Genomic DNA, 13,396 nt, shown 5'->3' with positions numbered 1-13,396 from the left:
TATAATAAGAGGTTACTGACATCACGTCAACTCTGCTGAGTGGTGGCTAAATAAGGACTGACAATCGGATCTTAGCATTCGATGATGCAATATAAATCGTTCTGTTACTTATAAGAAAAACAATACTCGCTGAATGTTATAATGTTAACTGAAAATACAAATGCATATTATGAAGTCTGTATATTTGGCGACAATGGTGCAATTTGAAATGTTTTGCAATGATTCATATGCGAGGAAAATCATATGTTACATTAATTAGTCATACATAGTTAAATCATCTTTTATAATTATAATTCTACTCATTTTTTATGTATTCTTTGTAAGATATACAAAGCAATGCCGTTTATTAATTGCATCAAAAAAACGATTTGTAAATAACAACTGCCAGCAAACGACAATTAAACAATTATAACCATCCACAAAACCTGTCAAATTACGGCAGCTTGGTTGAATATTCGTGTTTGAACCGTGACCCTAAACAAGTGTCATTTTAATTAATATCCACGACTTAATCCACGTGTCAAGGCTTCGAATTATTCGAAGTAGTCGGTTCACACGCAAGGGTTTATAAAGATACGTTCATAAGGTATTTTCTTACAGTATCATGTTACTTGGCGCTCTTGATCGGCTTCGTGGAATACACCAGTGTATGTGGTGAACGTGAGAATAGTTGGAAAATTGTAATGTACTTAGGTTCGATTTAAAAGAATTTCCGATACAAAGTCTAGGAGTTTTATGAAACTGTAAATGAAGGCCTCTTAACTGATGTAGAGTTTTTCATATGTAGAGCTTTTCATCGATAATCTCTTAAAGATTTCAACTATAAATTGACGCAAAATTTTACACGCATTTTATACGCATTTTTTTTTTTCTGTTAAAACAGTAGGTAAATATGTTTGTTTATCTAATGTTCAATTATAAAAACAACGCACTAATATCTTTACATATTTTGTTGCAATATGATGTTAACCATTTTTAACTTAAACGCTACTTTATAAAACATGCCGCGCCTCTGCCATTTTATAACTTAATAGAATAGTTTAATGCAACCGTGTGTGTCGGCTTTTTGTTTGTAAACAGGTCATGAGTTACATTCATTTTATTTGGTTTGATATTCCGATGTGCAGTGTGTTTGGGAATTACATAATACATGTAATTTATGCCTGGGTAGGAAATTACGTGGCTGCCCCTAAGGGTGAATTCCCGAGACAGTTTCGTAATGTTATATGGGGAATATTTGTCCTAATATAATGAACGAGTTGTGCTTTCTGAAGTAGTTTGGCTACATGTCCTGCTACTACTCAGTCGTATACTTCTATCACAGTATTACAATATTATTTCCTACAGTAAGGAATCGCCTTTGATGTCGCGCGATGCCGCCGCCAGCGTAGGTACTTACGCTGCCACACGAAAATACGCTAGGGTTGCAACAAATGGGAAATAAAACAATTTTGATTATTAATATTATGATGAAATCATTTATTCATATGTACATTCAAAATAATTGCGATTATTAAATCTGATGTAAGTAATTATTTGTTCATAAATATATAATTACAGATATTGCACTGCTAAATATTATTTACGTGGACACTTTATTTTTGGATGTTCTTAATTGCATATACCTTATATGCAATTAAGAACATCCATTGCATGCATATACATTATTATACCATTTAACTAAGTAATGCATTCGCATTGGGATGTACAATCTGATTAGAAAATAATGAGGACAACATATACATAGCTTTGATTTTAATTCAACAGATACAATTAATACAATCTTTCTGAAATATTGTTTCCTTCTGGGATTTCAATGTAGATTTACATCCGTAAACGGAACAGTTTTTGCGCGTCATAATAGAATATGTAAGTACCTATGTATAATAAAATTATTACACAAAAAATACGACTGCGTCGTCCTTTCGCGATAGTTAATGCAAACTCAGCGTGATTGCATTAAGCGGCCCGCGTCGCCCGACCCCCCGCCAGTTCCCCTCCGTTTCTCTGCACAAGTACATTCGTCGCCATACTGTAGGATGGTAATACTGTGCTTCTATATTAATTGATGTATCATGTAACAGAATAAACAGTGAACGGAATTCTTCCCAGCTAAGGCTAACTCCATTCATATGATCATACTGACATTGAAGTATAAACGGAATAAGACATTTTTTGTTTTGTTTACATTACACAAATTTTGTTTACATTGTTATTTTTATCAAGATCTTCATATAACTCTAATTATTTTGAAATACCCACACAAATGTTACCAAACTGCCTCTTGGTCCACTTGTAAACAAACAAATTAAGAACCTTAACGACTTTAAAACCTTTCTAAAATAAGCGAAAATATGTTTTGTATTTGAGTTTAATTGGGCCCAATATAACCATTAGAACGAATATGTGGTCCTGACCATATAATGTTGTAAAATTATCGCCATTCGGTTGTTATTTAAGACAGGGTATGATTGCCATGTAAGTCAATACTCTCGTGACATGTAGGCAGGTAACCGATACAATGCTGATTACGATCATCAACACCCACTGCACAATGGTTGACGGCAATGCAGGTCAAGAACATGTTCTGTTTACATCCAAGCCTTATCTGTTTCATTAGATTTTATTATACTTTTGTTTAATGGAGTATTCGTTCTCTTTAATTATGTTGAATTGTTACTTCGATACGGCTTTTCACTGCCAAACCGTTACAATTGAACGCGCTGTAAAAAAGGTTAGTTAAAGGAAAAATAGTTTAAAATGTGACTTTGTCAATTGAATGTTAATAATTCATTTTTTCTCTCTTTTCAATACAGGTAATTTTCAAATATTTTACCTGATTGATGGCGGAAATAAATCCACAAAAATATAATATAATGTTTTTTAGAAGATAATAAAACGTCAGCTGTATTTATTTGGATCTTTGGGATCGAATGACACCTTGTTAATTATCATCCGACCCAAATTAGTAAAGTCGTCTCAATATTTGAAGACTTGTCTCTTTTATTAATAGTGCGTAGGTTAAATGTTATTAGAGCTTTTATATATTTCTAAGTCATAAAATGAAATAAGGATGTAACCTTGTAATGGGTACTTTATTTACCACAATTTGTTTACATATTAAAGGCAAGAAATCATTGATAAGAAATAATGAAAATGATGTACGTTTGATAGATTTTATTTTAAAAATAAACCCTTTGGCTGTTCCGCATCTATTGATTGTATTAACATCACAACAGCTATATTTCAATTTCGGGTTCTAGTGATGATAATCGGAATAATTACTTGAAACGCGGACATCCCTATAACAATAGTTTGTTGAAGAATTGGCTTCAATTCACTGCTTCGCTTCGATGACCACGATCATCTCTGACAATGCTGGAGCTGACCTCGGTCATGCCTTGACCGACTTAGTGCTGGGAAGTTTATATCGATAATCTCTAATTAAATAATCCATTTCATTTGTGCTTTACACTACATCCTGTATAGTAGAGGTAGAACCTGAAACTTACAAAAGAAACGAAGTAATATTAAGAAGAAGAAGTGATATTAGCAATGCAAGTGCTGCAATTTCGCCAGTAACAAAATCGAGAGTACGCTTTTTAATTTAATCAGAAAGTAGACCGAGGCTTTTTGCTTGTACTCAAATATTGACTTCTTTTTGCCATACATAGCTTACTATAATTAATTGCTGAAAGCCTTTCATCGAATCTGTTTGCCACTCACGTGCCGAACGGTACCGAAACATATAATTTGTCAATAATTTGGTCCAATACTGCCAGCCTACATGCAAATATAATCACATAGTTTCACCATAAAACTTAATTATTGTTTTATATAACAATGTATATGGGGCAACGGCACGCTTTCATCGGCCGTAGCTGTCGATCACGCGTCAACATCACCATTTTGGGTACAGCATATGGAGGTGCCGCTTTCAAATACAATGTTAATTAAATTATAGTTCCTTTTAATAGGTAATCAATTATGGCAATGAATATTGATTGGAAAAATTAGAGCCAATAAAACTTTTTTAATTGGGATTGATTAATTGACGATTTGTATGAGACAAAAATTCTAAAACGATAGAAAAATTATAACATACCAGAAACATCGGTTTAATTATCTTCTCCAAATAATTTATCTGGAAAATTCACATTTAATTGAAAATATTTATCTAGCAAATTTTCGAAAAGATGAAAGTATACAATTCTAATTTCACAATATCTGTTTGTTTGCAAAATATTATACGCATGCCATACATAATTATTTTACGGTATGTGACTTTGGTCCGTTACTTTCAAAACATTCACATAATACCTTTGGGATCTCACCTGTTTCTGCTCCAATATAATATTATATTATATCCGCCATCTTAGTGATGCAATTCCCTGGTTCATTTTATATATAAAATTAATATATAGAATTGAGAGCGAATTATTCTTACTAAAACTTATTATGACTCCATTTATTATTAATTTTCGCTGGAAATATGAAATAATGTTACATTTAATTGCGACTTCAAAAAATGTGTAAAATATTACCAAATAACTGTACACATACACCAGAAAATAATCAGCTCATTTAAGTGGGCCTTGCTGAATAGAAATGATAACGGCTTGGCCGAAATACATAAACTTTTTAAAAACTAAAATAAAACTTACATTTCAGTATATACATAATTAGATTCTGAGTTGAATGGATTCGATTAGAAAAACTTATTCAGAAGTTTATTATAACTTTAGCCGACGGCCTCTTTTGCGTGGTTTGTGTCACTATACAAAAAAGTCATGACATATTTTATTATAGTATTATAGAGAGAAGGACAAACTAACAATTAACATACAATTTCGCGCTTATAAGACTAGCATTGATTAAATATTCATCCTTTATACTTGACTGCCTATATCGTGGGTATACATACATAATATAAATTATTTATTTATTTCAAAAGAAAATCTCGGAATATGTTCTCACGAATCAGCTATTTTATTTGGAAAAACTATCAAAGCGTACTCCGAAGCATAGCACAGACAGAGAGCCATTGAACGCTTCATAATTAATGGGGTTTATTTGCATTGAAACTGTATACGCATTCCTTGTTACAAACTGGCGTGAGAAGTGAAAAGATTGTGCATAATGCTGTTATTAACCATTCATTTATGTCCATCAATTATGCAGCTGCGTATTGTGGATTATACTAGATACATATTATTTGCTTTCTGCGAATTGCGATATATTATATGTTAATGCTATTATAAGGGAAAATAGCATGAACGAAGGGTATGAATTTCTAGCTTTAACTTGGAATTATTTATTTATTTAAGGACGCCCGCGCCATAGAGTTTTCAAATACAATATTTTTCTTTTCTTTATTTTTTTCTTATACGTTATGCTGTGAAATCCAAGTAATTTATACAGTCAAATCTTTGATATCTAGTATGCATGCATGTTAATGTATTGTTACAAGTTACAACTTAAAGCTGGTACTTCGAAGGCGGTCTTTATTAAAATATTCAAATCAAAGCGTTTCGTGATGTCTGTTTCTAGATAGCATTAATTAATGTATTGTTAATCGTGATCGAATCAGCATTCACCGTTAGATGACCCTTATTTAGCGAATAATGTATTGAAAAACATGTTTAATTATGTTTTTATGTTGATGATAGAATAAACGTTTACGGTTTTTGTAGACAGACTTGCAATACATTGTTATTTTTAGTACAACGAAAAATATAAAAAATAAGGAGACCAACTCGACGTTTTGTTTACCATATATATTTTGCACGCCTCATAAGCGAAGCGTTGAGGTGGGTACTACTGTCACTTCGCGCAAAACATCTGATTTTTCAAACTTAAAATGTCTTTATGTATCATACATTGCACTTGTAAGATAATACATACACACACATATTAAGAAAAAACACTATTTTTAACGTTCATGATATTTTTGATGTCATTTTTGTTATTTAAACTAGTTAAAAAACAGTTTAAAAAAGTTCTGTCTTGGACGTCCGTGTGTCTGTATGTGCGGATCCTTTTTCTTGTTAACACGATAGCGACCGAAATACTTTACTAATCGAGTCTTTTTTTTCTCTTACGCTTGAGTATGCTCAGGAATAGAACCCTTTCATTTTTCAGGGTCTGATTCGATGTGGTTTAATTGTTATTAAATAAACAAAAATAATAATTAATAAATATTTATTAAAAAAAAAATTATGAGGCGTGCACTTTTGGATTTTCCAAATTATTTTTAATTTTACTAACATATAAGTTCTAAATTATTTATACTAGCATAGCATGATAATGACTGTATGTTTATTAATTTTATAAATAAAAATATTTGATACTCAACACGTCAAGTGATAAATTCTAAAGCTGTATACATAATTTTCATTCATAAATTCCATAGAAAAATATACCCATTAAAAATCCAGTCGTCTTTCGTTCCTCGAAAGTCAAAAGTGAATCACGCTACTGCATAACAATGATTATACAAACAAACCGCACCGGAAGAGGTGAGAACAGACATACAAACAATTTGTTAGATAAGATATTGATATTGGTAGGCTTATGTAACACTCCATAAACAAAATTGCTTTTGCCGCTTGCCTTAAGCGTGGACTAGTTTGTTAATCTATTGGTGGGTACACACGTACGTACTTGCTAGTCGTGCAAGTCTCTTCGAACAAAGCTATAGCACAGACATGCTTGAACTCGCGTCTACACGTAAAAGCTTGCGCGAAGATCATGTTCAGTGTGCGTTGAAACTCTTCGAGCAATGGACGATACGTTGTTGTGTTTGGTGGGAAATTTTTTTCTTCTCTCTCCTCCAAGATGCCCTTAGAGAGTTAATTTTTTTTATCACTCCATTTCTGTCAATGTTTGGTTCCACCGTTTTGCATAATAAAATTAAACGATCATACGCAGCGTTTGTCGCTGTACTCTTTTAACGTTGTTTTCCATAAACACTCTTCTTCTCGATACATGTTTATAAATTGTTCCACAAAATCACGAGTAAACGCTTGAAAGTCCGACATTTCAGCTGCGCACGCACAACCTTTTCGATTAATCACTCGCTCACGACTGACATGCTCGAAGTCGCAGCTACACGTACAAACAAGATTGCTTCGAACATCGAGCAAAAATTATGGAGGTTTGAATCTTGCTCGAATCGAAGTTGTTGGATTGAAATGGTTGGCTTCGAGCATTTGTCTTGAGACTTGCATGGTACACACGTTCGTACTTGCTCGAGATCGAGCAAGTTTATCGAGTATGTGCGTACGTGTGTACCCACTATATGTTTATGATTAGAGCTTTCATGGAGGTCTGATAGAGTTATGTGTTTGAACTAACTAATGAAGTATTGATGTATCGTATTTCTTACAGTATTGTCAAAGCAAATCTTAATAAATTTTTATTAAAGTTTATGTATAAAAATAATTTATAGATTTAAAAGAGGATGATTAACCACTAAACTCAATTGATTTCTATATCATTTTGTATATGTCTGGAAGTCTGATGCTTACCTAAGATTACCGTTATATATACTTTTCACTTTCATACAAAATTAATTTGAGTGCCACTACCATCATTAGAGGTGAAGTTTATTCTATAAGTCGAAAATTTATGATATATCGTTTTTTCATCTTGCATAATAATGTAGAGAATTAAACATTTAGTCAAGTTCATTTGATATTTTTAATTTTCTTCAAGTTTCTGGCTATATAAATGATTTTCGATTAGTCAGTTTGTCCGTGACATATTAATTTTTATGAAAACTAATATATCAAACATAATTTGGTACAATTTTCGCTTTGTCGCGTGAGAATTTACACTAGAACCAAGTTTTAATTACGTTCAATGTTTTTGTTACATTCTGTTCATTAGTATCGACAATAATTTATTATTTTAGTCATTAATATTAACAATGACATATTTCTTTTTAAAGTCAGTAACACACAAAATTGTAGGAAATATTATTTTAAAATCTAGCTTCAAGTTTCTACAGACTGATTATTATGGAAGAATAATAATTTTCTTAGAATGATTTGTGACTATTTAATTTTACAAAGTTAAACCATACTTAATCTGTGGTTTAAAAATTTTTACAACTGTTATGACATTTCAGTATGAAGTTATCTGTAAGATTTCCTTGTGATGGCTATTATTTATGTATATAGAATGCTATAAGAAACTAAAATCCATCCGATCTAATAACTACAAACCTTGCGAACCTTTGCATTGATTGAATACAAATTTCATACAATAGACACTTCCACACAAAAACATAGTTTTCCCTTGGACAACACGGAAATGCTGAATACAAGAGTTACTCGTAATTATGTGAGAGTTAGCTCCCAGAAAAAGAAATAGTATGAAAAAGCTATCAGAAAAATTAATGGTTACACTGGTACTTTAAAAACATTATAATATTGTGTCGCTGCAAAAGTGAGTAAACAGTAACCTAGGCAAAGTTAACATTTCTCTTGAACCTGCGATTTTAAGGCAGTTCCGGCTTCGTTTTTGTGTCAAGTATAGGTAAATTTAATTTCTCTGGAAAATTATCTTGAATTATCTATGCTCTTGAATTATCTACGATATTCTGTATTATGTGAATAACTGAAGATATACTGTTATTCATTAAAATTGCAAATCTAGTTCGTGTTCATCATTTTTGGATTCGGTAAAGCTAATATCTATATAAGACTATATAAACTTACTTTTTATGAAACACATGCTTTTCTCTTGACGCTATTTGTATTCTCTGATAACCGTGGTAAGTTGCTGAGTTGTAAACTTTTATTACATGCAAGCCAGTCTTTTCATGACTTCTTTTTATGTTCACTAATATTATGTAGAAACCGTTTAGCCTTAAACATGTTTTGAATAAATATTCCTTAAACAAAATGTAATATTTGATACTTTCTAAACCTACAAAAAGTATTACCTAATAATCTGCGTGTCATGCATTAGAAATTACAAATAAAATATGCTCTTATTGTTTTATTAATCACTTCGGGCAATTTATAAAGAATATAGATGGCTATGCGTTTGTTTTAAAACATAACACTTTTAGCAAACATGTTTTGTTACATAACAACGTCTTGGCAATGTTAAACCTATGCATTGTTAATTTAAAATTGCTACATAACCTATTGTTTTAACAACAAGCACGAATTTCACGGCATAAATGCTTTTTAAATATATTCGTCACAAAACACTTTTTAGTTGAAGGATTTTTTGCAGTTAAGTGTTAATTCGTGCAATTGAATTAAGCTTTGAATTAAAGTTGAGCTTATGTTGAAATGCAATTTAAACGTGACATAGACTTGCATAGACCGTGCGTTTACGAAATTGTATATTTCGTTCGAACTAAATAATGACACACATGCATTAAATCTTAATTGAAATAACGAAAGAAAATCTCGAGTTCCATTGGTCAATGCACGAAACCATTATATATCTCTTCAGAAATATGCTTTTATCGAGAGATGCTTAGTGCTTACTCCTCGTTAGGAAAACACAATAATCCATCACTTACGAAATATGTTAATCGCAACAAACAAAAAGTTTTGTCACTAATAATATTTTTTTTTTTATTTAATGTCAGACTTTTTAATAGCTTCCTTATATTTTGATGTAAAATTTATTGTTATTATGTAATATGCACTTTAGTATCTATCAGATATTATGTTTCGATATACTGCATTTTAAATTTAAAAATATTGAAAGAATTCTTGTACAAATACATAAATGCATATTCGCTTTATGACTAGTAACTTTAACTCGAAGGACCCTGGATAGGTCATAGGTACTCGTAACATAATATTTTTTAATAAATAATAATAAAAATCTTTATTGACATAATAATTGTACAGGTCTAGATAATGAATCCTTCGACTCCTGAACTAGTTAAAACTGTGTCTCAGGAGCCAGAGGCTTCTCCCAATATTGATCATAGTATTATGTCTATAAACTAAACTAAAAGCTTTAAAATAACAAAAATAAAGACAAGGTAAGTTAAATTTATACGTAAGCGCATTTGTGTATATCTAGATGAATGTGAGTGAGTGTGTGTGTATGTGGGTGTGTGTGGGTGTGTGAGAGTGTGTGCGTGTGTGCGTGTGTGAATGAGTGAGTGTAGTTGTGCATAAATGTTGTAATTTATAAAAATTTTCTGTTGATGTGATTTATTATATAGGTACAATATTTTTTTTTTATCTATACTATGTTGTTACTATATAAATATTACTATAGGGTCAACCGGGGCAAATGCAACTAAAAAATAACAAGTCTCAAGTTTGATCGGTTGCAGTTATCTCCTTTTATATTTGGTCATTTATTTGACCCATTTATTGTTTTTTGTATTTATTCAAGATTATTTTAAACCAATCAAGCAATACAGTAGTCTTATAAATAACTGGTAGTGAGAATATTTCCTAAAATTGGTAGAAAAAGTTACATTAACCCCTAGTCGGGGGTAAATGCAACTAACTGCCATAGCTCTTCTTCTATTTCATATAAAACAACGAATATAGAATATATTTATGAGATTTCATGTTATTCATAGGATTTTGAACTGGATTACCGTGTAGCAAGGACGAGTTTTCAGGAAAAATCTTATTTTTCTAAATGTGGGGCAAATGCAACTATTTGTTAGAGAATTAGTGTGGGGAATGCAAAAAACTTATTCATCGATATATTTTTATTATTCTATATATATATACAATAACGTTATCTATACAATAACGTTGCGATCGTAGATGGCGCCGCATTATTTAGAGGAAAATCTCATGTACCTACTTTGATTTACCACTTTAAATCGCAACAAAAAAAAAATTACAGTGTACCACCTAGTACCTACTAAGTCAATTTTAGTTTTTGGTCAGAACAAATAATATTCTTTGTGTTAAATATTGTTAAAAACGTAAACCAAACAAAATACGTTTATTAGTTAATCAACCGTTAACTAAAAATTACTTGAACAATCACAGAACTATCCTACCTATCGTTTTTAGTTACTTATAGTCTTTAACCACGCTTTATCTAATTTTAATTTTACTTATGAACCCGTCTCTGGGTATAATATCGAAGAAATAATCGATGGTTCATCTTTAATTAATCATAAAGAAAGTATATTTTGACTACCAAGAAGGATACATAATAAAAATATCGACACTGTCACATCACTAGTGTTTTTAGTTTCATACAAAAATATAAGGGGCTATTGTAACTAACCTCACAGTTGCAATAACCCCACAGTGAAATTTTCATGAGGCAATTGTAACTGCATCAATAACACAAAATAGAGTCAACTAACGCATTAAAAATATAAATGAAATATGCTTAACGGCTTGTGATAATCGTGTCCAATCAAAAACACCTGCAAAAAATCACTCCTAAACAATTTTTTTGTCTGTAAAACTCGACACCTGTTTTTACGCACACCAACTTCAAAATAGCGGTTTGACACAATGGCCTATCAATCAAATAGTTTTCATCGTAGGGGCACCATCTATTACTTGTAAGATTTATTAGTCGTTGAGTTATTGAATCATAGGTGGCGATATATTACAACAACTCTAATAAATTAGTTATGATAACTAGTTGCCATAGCCCCATAGTTGCATTTGCCCCGGTTGACCCTATAAATATTTGCATTTTATCTGTACTTAATACTTTCTTCTCCAGATACGTGCTAATACGTAATACTATAAATAACAGGAGCCGATAATATGCAGATCATATCTAGATACGTGCTACTAATGCTTAGTAAGTTATTCTTTCACCTTGACTGCATTCACGCGTCGCTTTCTAAATAATGTATGGGTCCTCTTGGTATTACGTTTCTAGTTATTTATATTAGTATTGACATAAATCAAATTCAATGCACGTGATTGTGTTGTTATAATATATTGCGTTATAAAGTGTGACTTCCTTGAGTGCTATTTGAAAAGTATTTTGGGGATCTAGTAGATTACAAAATTACCAAAGCAATTCAATTTAAAATTATAGTAGGTAGCATTCATAGAATCAAAAACATGAAAACCATTTTGACCCATATACCCGATAAAAGTTTCACATTGAAAGTAAAACCGCAAAACAGTCCCAAGTTCAGTTAACACGTTTATATTTACACAATTATTCTAACTACCTTTGTTTGTTAAAAAAAATCACTTGAAGCAGGTTTAGGTTCTCAAAGTTTGTCCTCACGAAATCGGCCCGTGTTGTTTACTGGTTCCGTTTATTTGCTCAGTTCTCTATTTGTTGTTCCCACGTCTCCACGCAGCCTCCGGCGTTAATACTAATGTGACGATAGATAATATATCACTTTATTTTGGTTATATTGGAAACTAGCAGGAAAGCGAAGCGTAATTCGCGTAGTAACTGGGTAAAAAGTAGTCGGTGTGCTAATGCAGACCTGTGTCCAGACTATAATTTAAGTCTGACCAAAATTTAATACCGATCCGATCAGCTGTTTTTGCGTGAAAGAGTAACAAACATTCATGCATTCTTACAAACTTTTTTGGTATTTGTTACATACCTAATAGGTATCCATGCGAAAATCTGTATGTTAACCATAAAGATATTAAAATAACATGCGACTCTACCATATACATTATACATATATGTATAGCGATTTATATTCCCACAATTTTTAACTAATTCTATTGTTTAATTTCTTTTGTAACTCATATTTAATTGAATCGTTAGAATAATATTAATTAATAAAAAGTTATATGCACTCAGTATTCCTTGTTCATGTCAGGTCATTCTCACGGTTTCTAATCTTATAATTTTGATGTATTATCCAAGATCAGGATTTTTTTGTACCTAGATAGGTATAGGTGCAATATACATATTCATACAGTACACACTATTATTTTTTATATTTATTTTACATTCAAACATCTTAAATTTAAGTTGCAGAATAATTCATCTTATAGATATCCTATGCGTTATGAAAAGTTTTTATTAATTTCTTGTAAAAAAGTAAAACCTTACTATGTTTATAATATATAAATGCATATCTTGTTTAATTTATTATTTGTTTATCTCTATACTTTTAGGCTTTGTGGGAAAAAATTCGTCGGAATTATTCTACTCACGAAGTTTCATATTATGTCTTAAATTACATATTCAAGTTTGGTTTTATAACTGTCTTTCTTACGAATAAGCTGGGAATGGTCATTGTTAATTCTACATACAAAACGACGTTATGTATTTTTTATTTCATTTATTTGAAAGCCAGCTTTATGGTCGTATATATTTCATAATAATAAAATGAATTTAATATAGTAAAAACAAAAAAGATACGATTTAAAAAATATTTAACGATTGTAAAGAAGTATTTTACTATTGTCTCTACATTTCATAATAATAAAATGAATTT

General features: G+C 31.1%; 1 protein-coding gene across 4 annotated transcripts in view; it reads left to right on the top strand.

Moving 5' to 3' along the window:
• LOC149482770 (uncharacterized) overlaps nucleotides 1-13,396 on the top strand; it is a 100,424-nt gene that overhangs the window by 47,432 nt on the left and 39,596 nt on the right. The window lies entirely within an intron of this gene.

This window comes from Colias philodice, chromosome 14 (assembly GCF_061535455.1).
Source record: "Colias philodice isolate Cphi_HAF_F1 chromosome 14, ilColPhil1 Martin Lab GWU primary, whole genome shotgun sequence".
In the NCBI taxonomy this organism is placed as follows: Eukaryota; Metazoa; Arthropoda; class Insecta; order Lepidoptera; family Pieridae; genus Colias; species Colias philodice.
Note: the sequence above shows the minus strand (reverse complement) of the source record. Positions and strands in the feature narration are given on the sequence as shown.